Genomic DNA, 25606 nt, shown 5'->3' with positions numbered 1-25606 from the left:
TGCCACTCGGCATTACATCAACAAACTGACTGAAAACACCACAAACCCACTTCTGCACACCACAAACGCGCCACTCAACTTAACACAAACCCACGGCCACTCAAGGAAACACTATACAAACCCACCGAACGCAACTGAAAATCCACCGCCGTTTCAGAGCTCAACCAACGGCTAGCAGCCTGCGAGAGAGAACACTGAAAATAGATATGCAGCTACCAGTACTTCCCTTGTCTAATAATAAAACTGGGTTAAACCATTGTTATGTGGAGGAGCGTGCGGATGTCAGCATAGAGGTGTCCTCCTCCCCTCTATTTGAGGAGAGACCCCCCCCCCCCCCCTCCCCTTCCCCAGCTCTGTTCACATGCATACACTCCTCCCCCAGGACCGGGCCACACACACAGTCTCAGAGCAGGCAGGGCGATCACACACACGCACACATTTTGACATCACAGGCCAGCAACGAGTTGAACGGTTCAGCGACGATAATGGATACGGCTGAATATTCTATATTCATTACAGGGGATATAGAATACTTATCCCTTCATTACAAATGACCGGCGGGCTGGCTGAATACATAAGAGACTAGTTAGTTATGGATTTCTGTGTGGAGAATATACAATGTATTATAGATTGTAGCAGTGGTTGGGGCCCGAGCGCGAACAAAGGGCGGACTCAATTAATGAATCAACAGACTGACCTTCAGCTGTGTAGTGCTGCCTGCTTGTCTGTCAAGATTCAAGTACAGTGAAATGGCTTTCGTGCTCTTTCCCGACAATACAGTAATCAACATCGGTAGTACTATACATAATAACATTTTAAAAAGGCAAGTAGAACAAAAAACACACAAGAAATAGAAATCAGAAGAACCACGAGAAAGCAAGCACAGTAAACTATATACAGGGTCAGTTCCAATACCATACTGTATGTGCAATGTGCAGGGATAGCAGGGATACTGCAGGGGTTGAAGACTCGTATTTGGGTCATCAAAGTGCATTGAAATGACTTAGGAAGTGTGAACACTTTGGAAAGTTGTGTGACCACTTGGAGACACCAGTTCGTCCTCTCACACAAACCTTTGTAATAAAAAAAAATGTTGCACCTACCCCACATTTCCCAGGAATACTTTATCATGTTACTGAATGTACCCAGAGTATTTTAAGATTCAGTTGTCAACACATGCGGTGAATAGTACAGTAAATGTAAAATGCACATAAAATCAAAGGTGTAATGTTTGGATTAAGTCTTGTGTCAGGTGAACTGTTGTGTCCTCAACTTTTGGTCTAATCATTTTCCCATAATCTTCAAGCTGTTCACTTTCAATTGCTTCACTCTTAGAAAAAAAGGTGCTATCTAGAACCTTAAAGGGTTCTTCGGCTGTCCCCATAGGAGAACCCTTTAAAGAACCCTTTTTGGTTGCAGGTAGAACCCTTTTGGAATCAAAAGGACCAGAAAGGTTTCTACCTGGAACCAAAAAGGGTTCTCCTTTGGGAACAGCCAAATAACCCTCTTGGAACTAAGAGTGTACCATGCTTATGCATATGCATTTAATATTTATTCTGTAAGAAACATTTAAATTTAGCCCTACCCATATAGGCCAATTCCCACAAGTGTAAAGGGTTAAGATGACTTCAACTGTCAATACTTATGTAACTACGTTGACTCAACAAAGATCAACGTGTTTAATCAACTTAGAAATTCACAACCAAAAAGTAAAATCAACTGAAACAACATAACAGCTGTGTTGACTAAACATGTCAAGTTCAGATGTTTCTCTCTCTCTCTACCACATTTCTCTCTCTCTCTACCACGTTTCTCTTTCTCTCTCTCTCTACCACATTTCTCTCTCTCTCTCTCTCTCTCTCTCTCTCTCTCTCTCTCTCTCTCTCTCTCTCTCTCTCTCTCTCTCTCTACCACATCTCTCTCTCTCTCTACCACATCTCTCTCTACCACATCTCTCTCTCTCTACCACATCTCTCTCTCTCTCTCTACCACATATCTCTCTCTCTCTCTACCACATCTCTCTCTCTCTCTCCCACATCTCTCTCTCTCTCTCCTCTACCACATCTCTCACTCTCTCTCTACCACATCTCTCTCTCTCTACCACATCTCTCTCTCTCTACCACATCTCTCTCTCTCTACCACATCTCTCTCTCTCCCACATCTCTCTCTCACATCTCTCTCTCTCTCTACCACATCTCTCTCTCTCTACCACATCTCTCAATTCAATTCAATTCAATTCAAGGGGCTTTATTGGCATGGGAAACATGTGTTAACATTGCCAAAGCAAGTGAGGTAGGTAATATACAAAAGTCAAATAAACAATAAAAATGAACAGTAAACATTACACATACAGAAGTTTCAAAACAATAAAGACATTACAAATGTCATATTATATATATGCAGTGTTGTAACAATGTACAAATGGTTAAAGCACACAAGTTAAAATAAATAAACATAAATATGGGTTGTATTTACAGTGGTGTTTGTTCTTCACTGGTTGCCCTTTTCTTGTGGCAACAGGTCACAAATCTTGCTGCTGTGATGGCACACTGTGGAATTTCACCCAGTAGATATGGGAGTTTATCAAAATTGGATTTGTTTTCGAATTCTTTGTGGATCTGTGTAATCTGAGGGAAATATGTCTCTCTAATATGGTCATACATTGGGCAGGAGGTTAGGAAGTGCAGCTCAGTTTCCACCTCATTTTGTGGGCAGTGTGCACATAGCCTGTCTTCTCTTGAGAGCCATGTCTGCCTACGGCGGCCTTTCTCAATAGCAAGGCTATGCTCACTGAGTCTGTACATAGTCAAAGCTTTCCTTAAGTTTGGGTCAGTCACAGTGGTCAGGTATTCTGCCACTGTGTACTCTCTGTTTAGGGCCAAATAGCATTCTAGTTTGCTCTGTTTTTTTGTTAATTCTTTCCAATGTGTCAAGTAATTATCTTTTTGTTTTCTCATGATTTGGTTGGGTCTAATTGTGCTGTTGTCCTGGGGCTCTGTGGGGTGTGTTTGTGTTTGTGAACAGAGCCCTAGGACCAGCTTGCTTAGGGGACTCTTCTCCAGGTTCATCTCTCTGTAGGTGATGGCTTTGTTATGGAAGGTTTGGGAATCGCTTCCTTTTAGGTGGTTGTAGAATTTAACGGCTCTTTTCTGGATTTTGATAATTAGTGGGTATCGGCCTAATTCTGCTCTGCATGCATTATTTGGTGTTCTACGTTGTACACGGAGGATATTTTTGCAGAATTCTGCATGCAGAGTCTCAATTTGGTGTTTGTCCCATTTTGTGAAATCTTGGTTGGTGAGCGGACCCCAGACCTCACAACCATAAAGGGCAATGGGCTCTATGACTGATTCAAGTATTTTTAGCCAGATCCTAATTGGTATGTTGAAATTTATGTTCCTTTTGATGGCATAGAAGGCCCTTCTTGCCTTGTCTCTCAGATCGTTCACAGCTTTGTGGAAGTTACCTGTGGTGCTGATGTTTAGGCCGAGGTATGTATAGTTTTTTGTGTGCTCTAGGGCAACGGTGTCTAGATGGAATTTGTGGTCCTGGTGACTGGACCTTTTTTGGAACACCATTATTTTGGTCTTACTGAGATTTACTGTCAGGGCCCAGGTCTGACAGAATCTGTGCAGAAGATCTAGGTGCTGCTGTAGGCCCTCCTTGGTTGGTGACAGAAGCACCAGATCATCAGCAAACAGTAGACATTTGACTTCGGATTCTAGTAGGGTGAGACCGGGTGCTGCAGACTGTTCTAGTGCCCGCGCCAATTCGTTGATATATATGTTGAAGAGGGTGGGGCTTAAGCTGCATCCCTGTCTCACCCCACGACCCTGTGTGAAGAAATGTGTGTGTTTTTTGCCAATTTTAACCGCACACTTGTTGTTTGTGTACATGGATTTTATAATGTCGTATGTTTTACCCCCAACACCACTTTCCATCAATTTGTATAGCAGACCCTCATGCCAAATTGAGTCGAAGGCTTTTTTGAAATCAACAAAGCATGAGAAGACTTTGCCTTTGTTTTGGTTTGTTTGGTTGTCAATTAGGGTGTGTAGGGTGAATACATGGTCTGTTGTACGGTAATTTGGTAAAAAGCCAATTTGACATTTGCTCAGTACATTGTTTTCATTGAGGAAATGTACGAGTCTGCTGTTAATGATAATGCAGAGTATTTTCCCAAGGTTACTGTTGACGCATATTCCACGGTAGTTATTGGGGTCAAATTTGTCTCCACTTTTGTGGATTGGGGTGATCAGTCCTTGGTTCCAAATATTGGGGAAGATGCCAGAGCTAAGGACGATGTTAAAGAGTTTTAGTATAGCCAATTGGAATTTGTTGTCTGTATATTTGATCATTTCATTAAGGATACCATCAACACCACAGGCCTTTTTGGGTTTGAGGGTTTTTATTTTGTCCTGTAACTCATTCAAGGTAATTGGAGAATCCAATGGGTTCTGGTAGTCTTTAATAGTTGATTCTAGGATTTGTATTTGATCATGTATATGTTTTTGTTCTTTATTCTTTGTTATAGAGCCAAAAAGATTGGAGAAGTGGTTTACCCATACATCTCCATTTTGGATAGATAATTCTTCGTGTTGTTGTTTGTTTAGTGTTTTCCAATTTTCCCAGAATTGGTTAGAGTCTATGGAGTCTTCAATTACATTGAGCTGATTTCTGACGTGCTGTTCCTTCTTTTTCCGTAGTGTATTTCTGTATTGTTTTAGTGATTCGCCATAGTGAAGGCGTAGACTCAGGTTTTCCGGGTCTCTATGTTTTTGGTTGGACAGGTTCCTCAATTTATTTCTTAGATTTTTGCATTCTTTATCAAACCATTTGTCATTGTTGTTCATTTTCTTCGGTTTTCTATTTGAGATTTTTAGATTTGATAGGGAAGCTGAGAGGTCAAATATACTGTTAAGATTTTCTACTGCCAAGTTTACACCTTCACTATTGCAGTGGAACATTTTACCCAGGAAGTTGTCTAAAAGGGATTGAATTTGCTGTTGCCTAATTGTTTTTTGGTAGGTTTCCAAACTGCATTCCTTCCATCTATAGCATTTCTTAATGTTACTCAGTTCCTTTGGCTTTGATGCCTCATGATTGAGTATTGCTCTGTTCAAGTAGACTGTGATTTTGCTGTGGTCTGATAGGGGTGTCAGTGGGCTGACTGTGAACGCTCTGAGAGACTCTGGGTTGAGGTCAGTGATAAAGTAGTCTACAGTGCTACTGCCAAGAGATGAGCTATAGGTGAACCTACCATAGGAGTCCCCTCGAAGCCTACCATTGACTATGTACATACCCAGCGTGCGACAGAGCTGCAGGAGTTGTGACCCGTTTTTGTTGGTTATGTTGTCATAGTTGTGCCTAGGGGGGCATATGGGGGAGGGAATGCTGTCACCTGCAGGCAGGTGTTTGTCCCCCTGTGTGCTGAGGGTGTCAGGTTCTTGTCCAGTTCTGGCATTTAGGTCGCCACAGACTAATACATGTCCCTGGGCCTGGAAATGATTGATTTCCCCCTCCAGGATGGAGAAGCTGTCTTTATTAAAGTATGGGGATTCTAGTGGGGGGATATAGGTAGCACACAGGAGGACATTTTTCTCTGTTAAGATAATTTCCTTTTGAATTTCTAGCCAAATGTAAAATGTTCCTGTTTTGATTAATTTAATGGAGTGAGTTAGGTCTGCTCTATACCAAATTAGCATTCCCCCTGAGTCCCTTCCCTGTTTCACACCTGGTAGTTTGGTGGATGGGACTACCAGCTCTCTGTAACCTAGAGGGCAACCAGTGGGTCCGTCTCCGCTATACCATGTTTCTTGCAGGATGACAATGTCTGCATTACCGATTTCTTTGGTGAAGTCCGTGTTCCTGCTCTTTAGGCCAAAGGCAGATGACCTCAGGCCTTGGATATTCCAGGATGATATAGTGAAGGCTTTTTGTTCCATAAAGTGTCCAATGTTGTTGGCCGTGTGGTTTGGCCTCAGGCCAGTAAGTGTGAGCAGAGCCTGCTGAGCATCTGGTACATGCCGTTGGCTTGGGCGAGTGTAAGAGTGGGGGTTGGGCCTGTTTGCCCGCTCACTACCTGGGCGTATGTGTGACTTCCATGTTGATGCTCTCTTTGCGGGGGTGGGGTGCATGGGGTGGGCAGGAGTGGCATAGGTCTGATCTGAGGGGGCCTAAATGGGGTGTGGGCATGGTTGATGTGGGGGGGTGTTGATTGGTTGGGGTGGGGGTGTGGATGTGTCTGGGGGTGCTGTGGTCTGGATGTAAGTCCTCTTGGCGTGGGTCCTCTATGTGTAGGTCCACGGGGGGGTCCTGCAGGTCTTGGAGGGTGTCTCGCTGGTCTGGGTGGGGTGTCTATTGATCTGTTGCTCCTGTGTGAAGTGTTGGGGCTGCGTTTGAGAGCGATGTCCTTTAGAGTCCGGACAAAGGTGGGCACTGCTGCCTTATAGAGGTGGACCTGGTCATAGAGGCTGTTCAAGTCCAGGGTGGAGTGGTGGGCCAGGAAAACATTTGGTTTTGAGGCACAGTCACGGGAAATGCTTGCGTTTACCCGCTGTATTGTAGCAGGGTGGAAGTCTTTTCGTGGTAGCAGGGTGGAGATAACCACTTGTGCATTGGGGAAAGTAGAAGAAGCTTTTTCAATCACTCCCTTCAGTGCTGTGGCCACCCTTTCCTGCTTTGCTCTCAGGTCGTTTGTGCCTGTGTGTATTATTATGTGGCTAGGTGAGCCTAGTTTGTCCTCAGACAGAAGGTCTAGGGCGCGCTGGGTGTTTGGACACCAGAGTTTAGACACACTGTGTTTGGGAAAAAGTTTTTTTTCTTCTATATATTTCCCATTTGAGTCCATAAGGAGAACAATCTGTGTCTTGTGTTTGTTCTCAGTGGGTGTGGGGGGGTTGTCAGGAGGGCTATCAGGGTGGCTGACAGGGGGGGTGCTCAGGGGGGGTGAGAGCTGCTGGGCTTGGGTTTTTTCTTTTGTCTGTTCTGCTGTGATGTTGACTCTATGGTCAGGGTCTGGTGTGGACTGTTCTGCTGTGGTGTCGAGACTTTTGTCCGGTGCTGAGGTGGGCTGTTCTGCTGGCGTCTCTGTGGGGATGGCCACCTCCCTAGTGGGTTGTTCTCTGTCACATGCCATCCCCCTCAACCTCTCCTCCAGCAGTCTGATCCTCTCCTCCATCCCCCTCCCCCTCTCCTCCAGCAGTCTGATCCTCTCCTCTAGTGCTTTGTTCTGCTCCTGCTTCTGCTCTTTCTCCTGTTGAAGTTGTCTCACCACTGTCCAGAGTGCAGATATGTCTCTCTCCACCTCCAGCTCTCCTGGTCTGGTTAAGGGGTTGTTGTGCTGGACTGTTGTCTGGGTCTGTGCTGACTGGAGTGTAATCTCTCTCTCTCTACCACATCTCTCTCTACCACATCTCTCTCTCTCTACCACATCTCTCTCTCTACCACATCTCTCTCTCTCTACCACATCTCTCTCTCTCTACCACATCTCTCTCTCTACCACATCTCTCTCTCTCTACCACATCTCTCTCTCTCTCTCTCTCTCTCTACCACATCTCTCTCTCTCTCTCTCTACCACATCTCTCTCTCTCTCTCTACCACATCTCTCTCTCTCTCTCCCACATCTCTCTCTCTCTCTCCTCTACCACATCTCTCACTCTCTCTCTCTACCACATCTCTCTCTCTCTACCACATCTCTCTCTCTCTCCCACATCTCTCTCTCTCTACCACATCTCTCTCTCTACCACATCTCTCTCTCTCTCTCTCTACCACATCTCTCTCTCTCTACCACATCTCTCTCTACCACATCTCTCTCTCTCCCACATCTCTCTCTCTCTACCACATCTCTCTCTCTACCACATCTCTCTCTCTCTACCACATCTCTCTCTCTCTACCACATCTCTCTCTCTCTACCACATCTCTCTCTCTCTCTCTCTCTACCACATCTCTCTCTCTCTCTCTCTCTCTACCACATATCTCTCTCTCTCTACCACATCTCTCTCTCTCTCTACCACATCTCTCTCTCTCTCTCTACCACATCTCTCTCTCTCTCTCCCACATCTCTCTCTCTCTCTCTCTCTCTCCTCTACCACATCTCTCACTCTCTCTCTACCACATCTCTCTCTCTCTACCACATCTCTCTCTCTCTCTACCACATCTCTCTCTCTACCACAGCTCTCTTTCTCTACCACATCTCTCTCTCTCTCTCTCTCTCTCTCTCCCACATCTCTCCCACATCTCTCTCTCTACCACATCTCTCTCTCTACCACATCTCTCTCTACCACATCTCTCTCTCTACCACATCTCTCTCTACCACATCTCTCTCTCTACCACATCTCTCTCTCTCTACCACATCTCTCTCTCTCTACCACATCTCTCTCTCTACCACATCTCTCTCTACCACATCTCTCTCTACCACATCTCTCTCTCTCTCTACCACATCTCTCTCTCTCCTCTACCACATCTCTCTTTCGCTCCCTCTCTCACCAACACTGCTAGGCCTGTATGATCAATGCTCAACCACCAGCCTAGTGCCTATATCCCATTCCAGCTACAGTTGTAACCCCGAATGGTGATTGTAAATCACATTGTTTCAATAGAACATCTCATTAAATAGTCAATATTTGTTTTGCTGTTAAATAACTGCTTTAAGCTACTTAACTTCTTGCAACTATAGGGGGTGCTGTTCCGCATTAGCATATTTGGGTCTCCAAATTAAACTGCCTCGTGCTAAATTCTTGATCGTACAATATGCATATTATTGTTATTATTGGATAGAAAACAGTCTATAGTTTCTATAGGAGTTGAAATTTTGTCTCTGAGTGGTACAGAACAATTTTTACAGCACTTTTCATGACAGGGTTCAGATTTCAGAAATTTTTACCTCTGATCTGGGGTCTGTTTATAAGGCCACAGTGAATGCTATGAAGAAACCGACACTGCCTACGTCTTCCTCTGGGTGTCTGTACGTCATCACGTTTTCAATGAAATCGATGGGACGTTCACAGCCATTATAAATGACCAAAATGTACAGAGACCGCCCTTTCTCAACGTGCGCCTCAAGCGTGAAGGCCATCGGACCTGCCTCGTTCCAAATCGTTTTCTAACCAGCTATATTTCTCCGGTCATGTTTTCAGTCGTTATAGTTGTTAAAAACATCAGAATGTAGTTAATTTTAACCGTTTTATAGCAATTTATATCCGTTTAGTGCGATTCTGAGGAATTTATTTGTCGTGCACTTTCTAGCTTTGGGAACGTTTCGCGGTCTCGGTCGTTGTTAGTGGACATTTCGAAGGACAGAGGACATCTATCGACCAAAAGACGTTTATAACATAGAAAGGATACATTGCCCAAGAATATGATGGAAGATCAGCTCAAAGTAAGCAATATTTAATATGATAAACCGTGTTTCTGTCGAAATATTTTAAACGCATACATCGCCATTTTGTTTGGTATAGCTTCACTTGGCCAACCCTGTATTGAAAAGTAAGGATAATTTTAAAAATGTAAATCAGCGGTTGCATTAAGAACTAATTTGTCTTTCGATTCCTGTCAACCCTGTATTTTTTAGTCAAGTATATGATTAGCTTTTAATTAAACTAGATCACTCTGATAGATGACGTCAGACATATTGAGGCTTGATTTCCTAGTATTTTTATTGTGTAACCACGGTTTTGTATGGCTAAATATGCACCTTTTCGAACAAACTGTATATGTATGTTGTAAAATGATGTTACAGGAGTGTCATCGGAAGAATTCTGAGAAGGTTAGTGAAAAAATTAATATCTTTTGGCGGTGATTACGTTATAGCGCTCTTTGGCTGGAATCGATGCTCTGGTAACGTTTTCACATGTAGTATGCTAACTTATCGATTTATTGTGTTTTCGCTGTAAAACGCTTAGAAAATCTGAAATATTGTCTGGAATCACAAGATCTGGGTCTTTCCATTGCTATGCTTTGTCTATTCTTATGAAATGTTTTATGATGAGTAAATTGGTCATACACGTTGCTCTATCTAGTAATTCTAGTCGATTTGCGATGGTCGGTGCAATTGTAAACTGTGATTTCTACCTGAAATATGCACTTTTTTCTAACAAAAACTATCCTATACCATGAATATGTTATCAGACTGTCATCTGAAGAGGTTTTTTCTTGGTTAGTGGATATCAATATCTTAGTTGAGCCGAATTGGTGATAGCACCTGAAGGAGTAAGAAACTGATGGAGTTAGAATAGTGGTGTATTTTGCTAACGTGTTTAGCTAATAGATTTACATATTTTGTCTTCCCTGTAAAACATTTTAAAAATCTGAAATGGTGGCTTTATTCACAAGATCTGTATCTTTCATCTGGTGTCTTGGACTTGTGATTTAATGATATTTAGATGCTACTATCTACTTCTGAAGCTATGCTATCTATGCTAATCAGTGTGTGGGGGGTGGGGGGTGATCCCGGATCCGGGGTTGAGGTTCTAGAAAGGTTAAGGCTTAAGGCTTCCACCTGGCAGTATCACTGTGATTATAGGTATGCTGCCACAGACACACACACAGACACACACACACCAGGGTTTCCGTTAGGAACATGTTGGTGCTGGACAACGTGACCGAAGATTTGATGAAATCTAAGAAATGCACCGTACCCATATGCATTGGGTGTGTAACCCATTAGGCCATCCACCACGGCGCTCAGAATGACACAAATCACATTTAGACGATGGGAGTTCATCTGAACAAAATATACCACTCCTGTAATGAAGGCATCCAACAAAACAAAATGCAATCCGCGGGAAAAAGGCAAAACACCATTCTAAAACAGAGCACCTGAAGCGAGCAGTATATATATATATATATGACAGATATGAACATCCCTGTCAGAAAGAGAGTGAATCTAAAGAGGCAACAACGAGGACGGGTTGCTCATATGACTCGGATTTGGCTTCTGGATATTGAAAGAACGTTGATGAAAAACAAGAGGACAGGAGAAAAATGGCATAATGAGGGCGTCTTTCATACGCACCGCGCATGGGAAAAATACCTAGCGGATTGTTGTCTTGCGGCTGTCAGTGAAAAGCATCGGAAACACGCGTGAAGATAATGTGTCTTCTGTAGAATTGAAAATGTCAGGAGAAAAAAGAAGGGGGGGGCGAAGAGAGAACAGGTACTCCTCTCTCCAAGATGCACTCAGTTGTCTCACACCAATTCTTCCACATTCATTGTTTCATGTGAATTGTTTGCTGCTTGATTGTCGCTTTTTGATCAATTCCCCATTACATATATGTCACCAGTAGCAAACGCACCGTTAATCCCCATCATTTGGTTACATTCATTTCTGTTAATGCGCTCTATTCCTAATTAGACCTACAGTCATTTACCATCCTCCTTCTCAGAGTGGAAACGCTCTTTGCAGAGTTCTGTTACACTTGTGAGAAGCAAGTTCGGGTCTTTATTTTAGAACCATCATTTACGAGCTGTCCATTTTTTTGTTGCTGTTCATTGTCTTTTATTTGGAGTGCTCCATGTGAACAATGAGCGTTGGTCTGGTTTCTCTGTCCTGATAATGTTGAGGGTGCGCCTGGGCAAGCATAGCAGTACCTGGCCTGCTGCGTGGAAATGTAGGAAAGTGCCCACTTGATTTCTGGTTGTCTAAGTCACCATGACCACCACTAATAAGCTGAGCTTCTCGAGTCATTCTCTATTCACCCTCACACAGGTGTGAAACATCCATTGCGGATGATAGACTAATAGTTCCTCACAGTAGGCCTATTTGAAAAATCTTTCCAACAATCCCCCCCGTTGATAATCACCAAGCCTCGGTGTGAAAGAGCAAAATATCATCATCTGATGATTCCATATATCCAGTGGAAACGTCTTAAAATACCTTTCCCTTGAGCAAAAACAGTCTGTCCCGAGTTCACTGGTTTGGGAAACTCCGAGGGCCCAGAATAGGCTAGATGATACAACGGTGCAAGTTCCCTGTAGACAGCTTCTTGCCTGAGCCAGTTGATTGATTTGATACAACGTTGCAATAGCTCAAGTCAAGACGGATCGAAAGGAAGGCATGTGCGCTGAGTAGAGAGATTGCGATTGAAAGAACACCACATTTTCATCAGTATATTTTTTTCCATCTATGAGTTAGCCACCAATGATCCTGGTGTATCAATGTGTCCATCCAGCAAGGTAAGATATGCCTTATATTATGAAGTAAAATACTCAGGTTTCAAACAATGAAATATGTTTTCAAAATGCATACTGCTTCCAGCTCACAGTGTAAAATGGCTGATAGCCTGCCTACCGTTGTTTTTTTTCTCGCGGTCAATCTGTCCACTTTTATTTATCAGCTTTTCATTTTTTTTACAGCCATGCCCAAAAGCCGGCAATTACCGGCACGCACGCACCCCCCCCCCCCCCCCCCCCCCCACACACACACACACACCCACACACAGGACAGTAATAAACCATATCAGGCCAGTAGCAACAGATGTTATGCTGTTATATGGGCCATGAATGTAGACCGAATGAAAGTCAACTGCCTGGGGAAAGGAAAGAACACTGAACGTTCGCTCAGTGGTGGCCATTTCATTCACGGACATTCAGAGTGGCCCATCTCCTGTTCCTGTAGCGTGAGGCACGGTGTCAAATCAAATCAAATCCAATGTTTATATATACATATTTAGCAGATGTTATTGTGGGTGTAGCGAAATGCTTGTGTTCCTAGCGCCAACAGTGCAGTATTATCTAACAATTCATACAAGTACATGTAAAAGTACACCCCTTGGACAAGACGCTAGTCTGTACAGTACCATACAAATAACAGTATGTTCTGTATCTGTGACAGGTTGGAATAAGCTGCAGGGTATTTATATAGGCAAACTAGGGCTGACCCCATTTAGTCGACTGGTCGACTGTTTGGTCTATGGGCTGTTGGTCGACTGAGATTTCTTTAGTCGAGCAGTAGCAAAGACACCTGTCCGATTTGCTTCGGTCTGAGTGGACTGATCCACTGTGGAGGCTGTTGGATAGTGGTCGCTGTCTGCGGTTCTGAAACACATCAGTGCGCTGTTAAATTGGCGCTTTTTCCTCGACCATGTCGCTATGTGCATAACAGCAAAGTTAACCAGCATATTGGTGTTGAGAACAAAGCGGCGGAGGCAGCAGCAGAGATAGATGAGAAAACAACCCTTGCTTTAATTGTCTAAGAAAAGTGAGGAGAGAGGACACCCCAATTGAATTAGGTCTATCATCAATAGTCTAACTGCTAAATGTGCCTGGCTTTATAAAACATTAATTTACTGTACAAGTATATCTACAAAAATAAGACAGATCCTGCTTCTGTTGCCTTTTTGAGAGTTTGGTTGATTGCCTACTGATTCTGTGAGCACCAAGTCTTTATAATATTAACCCTCCCTTTTTCCTTGATCTCCTTCGTACTGTTAGTATTACTATTATTACTAATATTATTATGATCATCATTATAATAATAATGTCATTATCATTAATAGGCTTAGTATAGCAGCTTTGTATAACCACCATCAAGCTGTAGGCCTAAGAGCACATCCTGTTTAGTCTTAATACAGTAACTTACTTAGGCCTACATTTTAGTACTGACATAGGCTACTGTATCAATCAATAATGTATTCGTTCATGTCATCACACAGCCTACGAGTCATTCATGAATGAGTTTATAATTGGCGTAAACAATAAATAGGCCTAAACCGTTTCATTTCAGAAATTGCATTCCCAAATGAATGCGACTGTTGTTCGTCTTTGCTGTAATAAAGGCTGTACAAAAAAAACGTTACAACAGACTCTCTGGTACGCTTATAATTTATTTTGTGTCGTTAACATCGTTCCAAATGGTCAGAAAAGTTATATTGTAATCTAACAGCACCAGTTTGGGACACATAATATGCACGCAGTGCCTGCTCCTTACCTTATTTTATTCCACACATCTGACTTCCTCTTTACCTCCTGAGCAACCAGTAAACATTCCCCTGTTTCAATTTTTTGTCACATCCTCTGCATCAATATTGCTGTCACGTGTTATGGTGTTCAGAGTTTGCTATAACCAATTTGTTGATGTGATTATGATATGCTATAGTTCAGGCCCTATTGGTCACGTGCATGCGAAGCATGTCAGGTAAAGAGAGCAAGGGTTGAGGGAATAGGGATTTCGGTAGTATAACTTTTCAGTCAAAAATGGCTTTATGTTATTAATTATTATTATTATTAATTATTATTATTAATTATGTTGCAGCTTCAGCAACACGGACAGCGCTATACACACTGATGTTCTGTGCAGCACGGAGGAGAGAGTGAGAAGTGCTATTCACATAGTCACCCACTGTCTTTTTTTTTTTTTTTTAAACATCGCAGGAAGTCTGAGTCAGGCGGCACAATCAAATCAATTGGTGGTTGGACTCCCTCCATTTGCCTTAATTATTATTTTATTTTAAATTTTTTACATTTTACCCCCTTTTCTCCCCAATTTCGTGGTATCCAATTGTTAGTAATTACTATCTTGTCTCATCGCTACAACTCCCGTACGGGCTCGGGAGAGACGAAGGTCGAAAGCCATGCATCCTCCGAAACACAACCCAACCAAGCCGCACTGCTTCTTAACACAGCGCGCCTCAAACCCGGAAGCCAGTCGCACCAATGTGTCGGGAGGAAACACCGTGCACCTGGCTACCTTGGTTAGCGCGCACTGCGCCCGGCCCGCCACAGGAGTCGCTGGTGCGCGATGAGACAAGGATATCCCTACCGGCCAAACCCTCCCTAACCCGGACGACGCTAGGTCAATTGTGCGTCGCCCCACGAACCTCCCGGTCGTGGCCGACTGCGACAGAGCCTGGGCGCGAACCCAGAGTCAGCTAGCGCTGCGATGCAGTGCCCTAGACCACTGCGCCACCCGGGAGGCCCCTTGCCTTAATTATTTAATCAAACAGTGTGCTTAAAGCATCAGACAAGCTCAGTGCATATAGTTGATTTGATTAAAACACATAGGATGTGTCTATATATGGAAAAATACTCGTAAAAATGTTTTGGACCGTTGTTGAATGCAAACAAATGGGAGATAGAACATACAGAACACGTGTAGTAATGTAACCTATACTTTGGAGTGTTCGGAGCTACAGGCACTAGACAGATGGATGAAGTAACAACAAGGTAATAAAATGAAACGTTACACCTGAACGATAATGTGATGATAATGCGAAAGGTTGCTGGTTTGAATTCCGAGCCGACTAGGTGAAAAATCTGCCGATGTGCTGTAAAGCAAGGCACTTAACCCTAGTTTCTCTGCATAACAGTGTCCACAAAATGACTTAAATGTATTTGTTCTCCCTCAGTCTGATAATCGTTTTATCTACCACTCAGCCAATGGCTGCGTTGGATTCAGTTTGCTCTGCATCTCTCAGCCAATGGTGGCATCTAATTCCATTTGTACTGCCTCTCTCAGCCAATGAATAATTGAGTCTGTGCCATATTATACCAGTACAGCACTGAGCCCGAGTTCAGACCCGTCACAGTCAAAAAGAAGAGAAGTGACGAGGAACTGCATCTTTTATAAATATTAGCCTTTATTAATATTCAACATCAGGAGAACGAGAAGGAAGGAGACGTCGTTTGGCACCCTAATCAAAGTTAGCTTAACTCTCATCCTTTCTCTCTTTCTCCTCTCCAGAGCGAAGGGATGCTATATGGGTTAGGCAACAACCCTAATCTCTCTCTCTCGCTGAACAAATACTGTATGGGTAGGTAACGACCCTATGCATAGTAAGAAACTAGGCTACCTTGTCCTTAGATGATTCTAGTAAGTACCTGTCTCTCAGGGGTATTCTATAACAGCAGTAGTGTGTGTGTAACTAGGCAAGTCAGTTAAGAACAAATTCTTATTTACAATAACGGCCTACACCGGCCAAACCTGAACTACGCTGGGGAAATTTTCCCGCTGCCCTATGGGACTCCCAATCACGGCCGGTTGTGATACAGCCTGGAATCAAACCAGGGTGTCTGTAGTGACGCCTCAAGCACTGAGATGCAGTGCCATAGACCGCTGCGCCACTCGGGAGCCCAAGTGTAACGTCTGTCGGTCTCTAGTCTCCCAATGTCCACACCCTCCCTAGGCCCCGCCATGAGCTCTGTTCAACGGGCTGTAACACACCCCACGGTGAAATACTTGACCTATACCACTCCCCCACCCCAATCTCTGATATGAATGTCTGTTTTCCTGGTGAAAACGGACATTTGTATTGGGGGGAATCTTGCATTTTGGCTGCACCTCAAGGTTGGTTGAACACTTTAATTTCCCACAGTGAAGTGAAATTTGAGAATACAAATGGATGTTGTGTTATTCATGATAATGGAGGATGACAGTGCTGTGCTGTTATTGTAGGCAGGCAGACACACACACACACACACACACACACACACACACACACACACACACACACACACACACACACACACACACACACACACACACACACACACACACACACACACACACACACACACACACACACACACACACACACTTCTCTTAGGGAACTAATGCAGTGCTATGCCTCCAGGGCTTAACTCTAAACCTGCTAAACTAGGACGAGTGGGAAACTGAGGTGTCATCAATAGTGCCTTCCACCGCAGTACTGTAAGTAATCCAAGCCAGCCAAGAAGATTGGTGCTGTTTGTGCGTGCACGTGTGTTTGAGGCCAGGGCTGAGGCTGATCTGGATGTCTGTAGTCCTCCTATAGCAGCTCAATTCCACCGGAGGGGAAGTTAGAGGTTAGAGGTCAGGGACCAGCCCAGTTTCATTAGAGACCAGCTCAGGCCATCCAAGAGGCGTTCACCTCAGCCTGTCTAAGCCCCGCTCCATCTTCTAACCATCCCACTCAGAAACGTTAGAATAAAGCTGGTATAGACATGTATAGTATCTATACCAGCCTCAGTGCTGGCTACTTCTGCTTCACTTGAGAGAGAAAAGTAATGTCCGCTTACTGTTAAAAGCCAATGGACTGACACATGACCAGTGTTGGCTAGCGGGCTGTGTGCTAGTGGTGAAAGAAAGATACGGAGGTAAGGCTCTAGTTACATCATAGGCAGCGGAGCCACTGAAGCAGCACTGAAACAGGAGCCTGGATGCCAGAGCAGGTTGACGTTTATTGGGATGAATCTTGTCCTGGAGGCAGAGCTGAGCAATTTCCACGAGATGGGCCAGAGGCAAAGTCAAAATGTGCTATATATTGTAAAATGTGAAGTAAACAAAAATGTGCTTTTTGGTCTTAATTTAAGGTTGGGGTTAGCATAAGGTTAGCAGTGTGGTTAAGGTGTGGGTAGGGTTAGGTTTAAAATGAGATTGTATTACTTTGTGGCTGTGCCAGCTAGTTACTACCCTGCAGAGCTTACTCCAGTGTAGAGGTCTTCACGGAATGTCACTGGTCTGGGTTGGATCCGAAATGATTGTCACGGGTCTCGGATATGTGTAATTTTAACTGACTTGCCAGCCAGTATGGCAATGGAACATTTAGAATGTCTGACTGGGTCACGTCCATAGATACAGAACAAAAAGAACTAACAACTGGGTCGCGTCTCTGGCAACCGTAGATTTGTGTCAGGACTATATCTTGTGGAAGGATGAAATAGTACGAATACATTAATCAAAAGAAGGAAAATTTAAATATGTCGATCATTATTTGAATATGTTGTCCTCGAAGCCGGTTTTTGGAGTATATATTGGCATGGTTTGCCAACACCCGTGCCAATATATCCAACAAACACCGGCTTCTCGGGCATTATCACTTAAACTGTAAGATGAGAAAGAGCATGCACTGCAGCTTCAATTATTTATTTTGTATTTATTTATTTAACCTTTAATTACCTCGGCAAGTCAGAACAAATTCTTATTTTCAATGACTGCCTACCAAAAGGCAAAAGTCCTCCTGCGGGGACAGGGGCCTGGGATTAAAATAAATAAATACAATATAAATATAGGACAAAACACACATCACAACAAGAGAGACAACACTACATAAAGAAAGACCTAAGACAACAACACAACACAGCATGGCAGCAGCACAACATGGTAGCAGCACAAAACAGGGTACAAACATTATTGGGCACAGACAACAGCACAAAGGTCAAGAAGGTAGAGACAACAATACATCACGCAAAGCAGCTACAACTGTCAGTAAGAGTGTCCATGATTGAGTCTTTGAATGAAGTGATTGAGATAAAACTGTCCAGTCTGAGTGTTTGTTGCAGCTCATTCCAGTCACTAGCTGCAGCGAACTGAGAAGAGGAGCGACCCAGGGATGTGTGTGCTTTGGGGACCTTTAACAGAATGTGACTGGAATAACAGGCATTGTATGTGGAGGATGAGGGCTGCAGTAGATATCTCAGATAGGGGGGAGTGAGGCCTAAGAGGGTTTTATAAATAAGCATCAATCAGTGGGTCTTGCGACGGGTATACAGAGATGACCAGTTTACAGAGGAGTATAGAGTGCAGTGATGTGTCCTATAAGGAGCATTGTTGGAAAATCTGATGGCCGAATGGTAAAGAACATCTAGCCGCTCGAGAGCACCCTTACCTGCCGATCTATAAATTATGTCTAGCATGGGTAGGATGATCATCTGAATCAGGGTTAGTTTGGCAGCTGGGGTGAAAGAGGAGTGATTACGATAGAGGAAACCAAGTCTAGATTTAACTTTAGCCTGCAGCTTTGATACGTACTGAGAGAAGGACAGTGCACCGTCTAGCCATACTCCCAAGTACTTGTATGAGGTGACTACCTCGAGCTCTAAACCCTCAGAGGTAGTAATAACACCTGTGGGAAGAGGGGCATTCTTTTTACCAAACCACATGACCTTTGTTTTGAAGGTGTTCAGAACAAGGTTAAGGGTAGAGAAAGCTTGTTGGAAACTAAGAAAGCTTTGTGTGGAGTATTTAACACAACATCCGGGGAGGGGCCAGCTGAGTATAAGACTGTATCATCTGCATATAAATGGATGAGAGAGCTTCCTACTGCCTGAGCTATGTTGTTGATGTAAATTGAGAAGAGCGTGGGGCCTAGGATCGAGCCTTGGCGTACTCCCTTGGTGACAGGCAGTGGCTGAGACAGCAGATTTTCTGACTTTATACACGGCACTCTTTGAGAGAGGTAGTTAGCAAACCAGGCCAAAGACCCCTCAGAGACACCAATACTCCTTAGCCAGCCCACAAGAATGGAATGGTCTACCGTATCAAACGCTTTGGCCAAGTCAATAAAAATAGCAGCACAATATTGCTTAGAATCAAGGGCAATGGTGACATCATTGAGGACCTTTAAGGTTGCAGTGACACATCCATAACCTGAGTGGAAACTAGATTGCAGACCAGAGAGAATACTATAGACATCAAGAAAGCCAGTCAGTTGACTATTGACAAGTTTTTCCAACACTTTTGATAAACAGGGTAAAATAGAAATAGGCCTATAACAGTTAGGATCAGCTTGATCTCCCCCTTTAAATAACGGACTAACCGTGGCTGCCTCCCAAGCAATGGGAACCTCCCCAGAGAGGAGAGACCGGTTAAAAAGGTCAGAGATAGGCCTGGTGATTATAGGGGCAGCAACCTTAAAGAAGAAAGGGTCTAAACCATCTGACACAGATGTTTTTTTGGGGTCTAGTTTAAGGAGCTCCTTTAGCATCTCGGACTCAGTGACTGCCTGCAGGGAGAAACTTTGCAGCGGGGCAGGGGAAAAAGAGGAAGGAGCATCTGGGCTAGTTGCATTAGAAGGGGTGGGAAATTAGGAAATGTTGGACGGGCAAGGAGGCATGTCTGAGTCAAATAGGAATCCTGACTTAATGAAGTGGTGATTAAAGAGCTCAGCCATGTGCTTCTTGTCAGTAACAACCACATCATTAAGGGACATGGGCAGCTGTGAGGAGGAGGGTTTATTCTCCAGGTCTTTAACCGTTTTCCAGAACATCTTGGGTTTAGACCCACATAGAGAGAACTGTTCCTTAAAGTAACTAACTTTGGCCTTCCGGATAGCCTGAGTGCACTTATTTCTCATTTGCCTGAACGATAGCCAGTCAGCTTGAGTATGCGTGTGCCGAGCCCTTCGCCAAATTCATTTCTTGAGGTGGAATAACTCTGCAAGATCACGGTCGAACCAGGGGCTGAACCTGTTTTTAATTCTCATTTTCTTTATGGGGGCGTGTTTGTTAACAATACCACTGAAAATATAAAAGAAGAAGGTCCAAGCGTCTTCGACAGAGGGGATCAAGCTAATTCTATACTATTTTACAGAGGCCAGTTCATGAAGGAAGGCTTGCTCATTAAATCAGGACAGGTTGTTTCACTGAGCAGCCATTACGAACACTGGCTGTAAAACAATGATCACTAAGGTCATTACAGAAAACACCAGACTGATACCTATCAGGATTATTTGTGAGGATAACATCAAGGAGAGTAGTCTTTTCTGTGTTTTATGGAGTCATACCTTGTGGGATTGGTAATACTCTGAGAAAGATTTAGGGAGTCCCATTGCTTTAGGACTTGGTCAGGTGGTTTAAGCATGTCCCAGTTTAGGTCACCTAGCAGGACAAATTCAGACTTAGTGTAAGGGGCCAGGAGAAAGCTTAGGGCTGGAAGGGTACAGGCCGGTGCTGATGGAGGACAATAGCACCCAGCAACAGTCAACAAAGAGCTATTTGAAAGCTTAATGCTTAAAACCACTAAATCAAATTGTTTGGGGACAGACTTGGTGGAAACCGAGCACAGAAGGTGATCCTTGGTAAAGATTGCCACTCCCCCACCTTCTGGAAGATCTGTCTTGATGAAAAAGGTTATAACCAGAAAGGGTAACATCAGTATTCAAAACCCTCTTTCTTAACCACGTCTCAGTAATCACCAACACATCTGGATTGGAGCTGTGAACCCACACTTTCAATTGATCCATTTTAGGTAATAAGCTTCTAGTGTTAACGTGCAGAAAACCCAGGCTTTTACGAGAGCAGAAATCAGTGAAGCAGATATCAGAGCACAAGTCAGAATTGGGGCTAGAAACAGTAGATGGGCCAGGGTGTACATGCACATTTCCAGATATCATCAACAGTAATACAATCAAGGCACGGCAGAGGACAGGGAGAGCTCTGCAGTGCTGATTTATGACATCTGAGTGTGCATCAGATGGCAACAAGATCATATTGTGCAGCAATTTCATCAGGTAACATGAATACAAAGCCGGCGAGAGGTGGTTAGAATAGGATGGGAGGCCAAAAGTCTGTGTAATCAACAGAGAGTCAGAGTCCCGAGTGTGGGAACAAACATAGTCTGTCCCACGGTTGGGTAAAGAAGGAAAGTTTGTAGTCAACAAAGTATGCAGGAGTCATGAGGCAAATAGCAAAATGCACAATCAAAAAAATATGACTATTGTAAGTTCAGAGTCACTCATCCCAACAGTGCGTGTGTGCTGGAGGCGAGCGAAAGCTCGGGAGAGAGGGGTGAGTGTGGTGGAGGTACTGTACCAGACAGAGGGAGACAGACCAGGGCAGACGGTGAACAGATCGCCAGGTGGAATCCAAGCAGAAGCGCAGCAAGCAATAGGAGTAGGTGTCACACCCACTTGGGAGAAGCTTTAATTTCTGGAGGCAGATTGTAGAAATTAGCCTAGCTTGCTTAACTAGTTTCTACAGGTTTGATGCAGTCAAGACAGGTACTACGTAATCATATTTTATGATTAATAGCTGCCATAGCTAGGTTATTTGTCTACTATAGCCCGAGTGTGCTTGGCTGGCTGCTGTCTCTCGTTTCTCCCTCAGTCCTCCCTGCTCCCCGGGTGAGTACAGCCCCTCCCCTGCCTGCTAAAGCGGCTCCTCTCTCTCGCTCCTCTGGCGCCTTATCAGCTCTGGTTAATAGTCGCTTTTAAAAAATGACCTTTTTTCACTCGGATCGGATCGGACAGGGTCTGGATCCGACCAGGTCTATACGGAACGGGTCCAGTTGTCCTCGGGTCCGTTCGGAACGGGTCTCTATATTTAAAAATATTATGCATATCGGGTCCAAGTGGGAAAGCCCCAGGTCCATTTTGGAACGGGCCCAACTCATCCCAATAAAGGCCAACCTGTGCTGCCAGAACAGAGCTGCTGTGCCTGTCCTGCTACGGACAAACACGCCTCACAGCCAGCTATCACCTTACATCCACAGTGTGTTTCTGAGCCATAACATACTGTAGCAGTGTGTATCTGTGTGTGGTGTGTGAGTGCGTGTGTGTGTACGTACTGTATGTGTGTGCATGCTTGTGTGTGATTCTTGGCTTAGCCGTGCTGTCACACCTACAGTGTGGTGGCTGTGGATCTACAGTGCACACACACACACACACACACACACACACACACACACACACACACACACACACACACACACACACACACACACACACACACACACACACACACACACACACACACACACACACACACACACACACACACACACACACACACACACGTTATAAAGCAAATTAGCAAGTAATTTTAGGTCGATGGACGCAGAATTACCAGGAGGAAGGGATGCTTTTCTGATTCTCTTAAATCATAAATTGTTATATTCAATAATGTCACATTAAGTGAGCAACATCTGCTAGGCCAATCTGGTGTTTGGAGAAGCTTTAAGGTTATTTTCTAAGGAGAGAGGTTATGTGTGTGTGTGTGTGTGTGTGTGTGTGTGTGTGTGTGTGTGTGTGTGTGTGTGTGTGTGTGTTTCAGTACGTGCGTTTGTGTGTATGTGTTTAGGGTTGTTTTGTTAGGAGAGGTCGTGTCCGGTCAGTGCTGTGGGAGGAGATAGGAGAACAGGCAGAGAGATAACAAACACATTCACAACAGCTGCATGCTGCCTTACAGATAGGCCTCATCTGTCTGTCCTCATATAGGTTACCCACTGGGCACAAATGGGTTGAATCAACGTTGTTTCAATGTCATTTGCCAACGTATTGTGAAAAAGACATAAACGGTTATTTTGAGGGTGAAATTTCAACCACAGGGTTATGTTATCATGGTAACCAAATTTCAACATTGACATATTGACTTTTTACCTTTAAAGAGCCACTGAACACGCCGATTGGCAAGTGTGTTTTTCTGTTACTCATTAGAAAAAAATGATTTTGTTCATGGAGGTGTGTTTCCTGACCAATTCCGCATTTTGTTAAATGATGGTTGTCCTCCATGAGACAGCCTATTTCACTTCCTCAAGATACCCAGTATGCATCTAAGATAACTCAAGGATGTTTTAGTTGCGCAATTTTACATCGAACGAAGGTGTTTGGTGCAGTATTTATCAAGTCAGAAAATGTGCGACGTGTTGTCATATGTAAACAGTGTCAGGGCTGCTGGGTAGGTCTGTCTCACTGTCTATGATATTGGATAGAGAGCGACCACCGCAGCTGTTCACCCTATGTTAGTGGGCAAATGGACATCGTCAAGCACTGTTCATGACACAAACTTTGCACACTCCTCTTGTTGGTGGAGAGAATTTTGCAGGTTTAAAGCTGATTCTCTGTTATAATGGTATGTGAATAATGCTGCATTTTATTTTGTAAAGTGGTTTCTTGCATCAAACAACACAACAGCATTTTCAGTCACCTCCTTGTCTGAAGGACAAGTGGATAAAACAGGTTAATGTCAAGCCTTGCAAAAGTCTCATGGAATGTAGGCCTACATTGAACACCAGACATTGGCTTCTACCGTACGTGAACGACAGAACAGCTATCTCCATGTTAAAATGTTATCGGATGCATTTTCTCCATTGTTTTTGATGGTAGGCCACTCTGGTAGGTCTACATTATGATCAAATAGCCAGAGTAACCTACTTGACCACTGTTAAAACTGTAACTTCAAGCAGGTACAGCCTCAGTGTTCAAATCAAATGGTATTGGTCACATACACATGGTTAGCAGACGTTAATGCGAGTGTAGCGAAATGCTGGTGAGCGCGCGAACGGAAGTTGCACAGAATTTTCACAACGTTCAAGTTTGCGCTCAGCAGACACGAAATTTGTCCAAGACTCCAGTCACCTAAGTCATAGACTGTTCTCTCTGCTACTATTTACATTGACCCCCCCCCCATTTTTTTTTTTACACCGCTGCTACTTGCTGTTTCTTATCTTGGCATAGTCACTTTACCCCTAACTACATGTACAAATTACCTCTACTAACATGTACCCCCGCACATTGACTCGGTACCGGTACCCACTGTAAATAGTCTCGTTATTGTTATGTAATCTTTTGTGTTACTTTTTTATTTTATTTTTTACTTTTGTTTATTTAGCAAATAATTTCTTAACTCTATTTCCTGAACTGCATTGTTGGTTAAGGGCTTGTAAGTAAGCATTTCCCGGTTGCATTCGGTGCATGTGACAAATAACATTCGATTTGAATGTGTGAGAGTATGCAGTGTGTGTGCCACTGTATTGGCATGCCAGTGTGTAGATGCCTGTGTGTCCATGCATATGTGTTTGTTCAGGCCAAGGATTAACAGCTAGGCCCTCATACACTGTGCAATTTCAGATGAAGGAAACGGACCAACTCCATGTTACTCATAACTATTCAATGACCTTTCCTCAGTACTTCTAGTAAGGACTATAAGTGAGTCTGGGGAAATAGAGAGTAAGGGAGAGATCAAATTAAATAAGAACTGTATTTAAAGGAATGAATAAAGACTAAAGACTTTAGTTTGTCTTCTGTGAGTTGATCTGAACGGGTTCTGAAATTAGTTTGGCTCAACTCAATACGAACGTCCTCCCTCTCTCTGTCAGCCAATGTGACAGTTGACCTTTTACCAGGCAACACCATAGGCAGTGTGTGTGTGGCTGTGGGAGTGTTTGTCCTTTCTCACTGCTTTTGGACCACAATTAAAGGCCCAGTCCAGTCAAATGTAATTTTCCATTGTTTTATATATACAGTGGGGAGAACAAGTATTTGATACACTGCCGATTTTGCAGGTTTTCCTACTTACAAAGCATGTAGAGGTCTGTAATTTCTATCATAGGTACACTTCAACTGTGAGAGACGGAATCTAAAACAAAAATCCAGAAAATCACATTGTATGATTTTTAAGTAATTAATTTGCATTTTATTGCATGACATAAGTATTTGATACATCAGAAAAGCAGAAGTTAATATTTGGTACAGAAACCTTTGTTTGCAATTACAGAGAATACAATGTGATTTTCTGGATTTTTGTTTTAGATTCCGTCTCTCACAGTTGAAGTGTACCTATGATAAAAAATAACAGACCTCTACATGCTTTGTAAGTAGGAAAACCTGCAAAATCAGCAGTGTATCAAATACTTGTTCTCCCCACTGTATATATATACAGTGGGGAGAACAAGTATTTGATACACTGCCGATCAGCAGTGTATCAAATACTTGTTCTCCCCACTGTATATATAAAATCAGCAGTGTATCAAATACTTGTTCTCCCCACTGTATATATATACAGTGGGGAGAACAAGTATTTGATACACTGCCGATTTTGCAGGTTTTCCTACTTACAAAGCATGTAGAGGTCTGTAATTTTTATCATAGGTACACTTCAACTGTGAGAGACGGAATCTAAAACAAAAATCCAGAAA

The 25606-nt window shown here is 43.5% G+C and overlaps 1 protein-coding gene across 2 annotated transcripts in view; it reads right to left on the bottom strand.

Annotated features, from left to right (window-relative positions):
* Positions 1–25606, bottom strand: part of LOC139553272 (alpha-(1,6)-fucosyltransferase) — a 118313-nt gene that overhangs the window by 37563 nt on the left and 55144 nt on the right. The window lies entirely within an intron of this gene.

This window comes from Salvelinus alpinus, chromosome 25 (assembly GCF_045679555.1).
Source record: "Salvelinus alpinus chromosome 25, SLU_Salpinus.1, whole genome shotgun sequence".
Classification (NCBI taxonomy): domain Eukaryota; kingdom Metazoa; phylum Chordata; class Actinopteri; order Salmoniformes; family Salmonidae; genus Salvelinus; species Salvelinus alpinus.
The sequence above is the reverse complement of the archived record's forward strand: the minus strand, read 5'-3'. Positions and strand labels throughout refer to the sequence as shown.